Genomic DNA, 1,392 nt, shown 5'->3' with positions numbered 1-1,392 from the left:
AAATGTCTTTTAGCCTTTCAGTAATCATTTTGGGTGATAGTGATGGCATCGTTATTCTGAGAACGGAGTGTGTGCAAGGTCAATTAAAGCAAATAAATAATCATATGATATATTCAGTTGTGTTATCCTCTCTGTTTTGAAAACCAGGACTCGGCTGCGGATGGTGGCTCACACTTGTAATCTCAACAATTTGGGAGGCTGAGGCAGGTAGATCACTTGAGGTCAGGAGTTCTAGATCAGCCTGACCAACATGGAGAAAACCCTGTCTCTACTAAAAAATACAAAAATTAGCCAGGCGTGGTGGCGGGCGCCTGTAATTCCAGCTACTTGGGAGGCTGAGGCGGTAGAATTGCTTGAAGCCAAGAGGCAGAGGTTGCAGTTAGCCAAAATCATGCCACTGCACTCCAGCCCAGGCAACAGAGCAAGACTCCATCTCAGAAAAAGAAAACCAGGACTCTTGGTGTTGGAAAAAGAGGACACCAGATATAAGACAAATTAATTAAATACCCTGTGTCTTGAATTTTAATTACAAATATCAGTTTAAACTCATGAGGTATATCTTTCAGTGTGTGTGCCCATGCATTTCAATTCATCAGCTATGTGCATATATACACACCTATACACATGAATAAATGAATGTATACTTATAGATAGATGTAGATATATGATAGATGAATGTGTTCAATGGAAAAACTCAAAAACAATGATCAATCCAATAGAAGTGAATATTCCTCATTCTCATATTTTTCTCTTAGAATAACATTTCTCACTAAAAAAAAAAAAAAAAAAAAAAAAGGTAAACAAATTCCAAAGGCCAGGCGTGGTGGCTCACACCTGTAATCCCAGCACTTTGAGAGGCTGAGGTGGGCAGATCACAAGGTCAGGAGTTCGAGACCAGACTGACCAACATGGTGAAACCCCATCTCTACTAAAAACACAAAAATTAGCCGGGCATGGTGGCGGGAGCCTGTAATCCCAGCTACTCAGGAGGCTGAGGCAGGAGAATTGTTTGAACCCAGGAGGCGGAGGTTGCAGCAAGCCGAGATCACGCCATTGCACTCCAGCCTGGGTGACAGAGCAAGACTCTGTCTCAAAAAAAAAAAAAAGGAAATTCCAAGAGTTTTTGGAGAAGTAGCTGATTCCAGGTCTGAGGCATAATATGTACAAAATGAGCCTGGAACATTGTATTAGAGAGGCAGAAAGCTAGCAAAGACTACAAGCGTCACACCCATAGGATTCAGAAGTCAACTTGAAGATGTTCCACCTGCCAAAATGGGACAATTTGAGCATCAATAAAGATGTTAACTGCAATGGATTGAAAACACCTTCAAAATTACTAAAGCCTCTAAAACATACAAACATACACATACACACACACACACACACACACGT

The sequence above is a fragment of the Rhinopithecus bieti genome, unplaced genomic scaffold (assembly GCF_001698545.2).
Source record: "Rhinopithecus bieti isolate Rb0 unplaced genomic scaffold, ASM169854v2 scaffold_62081, whole genome shotgun sequence".
Taxonomy (NCBI): domain Eukaryota; kingdom Metazoa; phylum Chordata; class Mammalia; order Primates; family Cercopithecidae; genus Rhinopithecus; species Rhinopithecus bieti.
Note: the sequence above shows the minus strand (reverse complement) of the source record.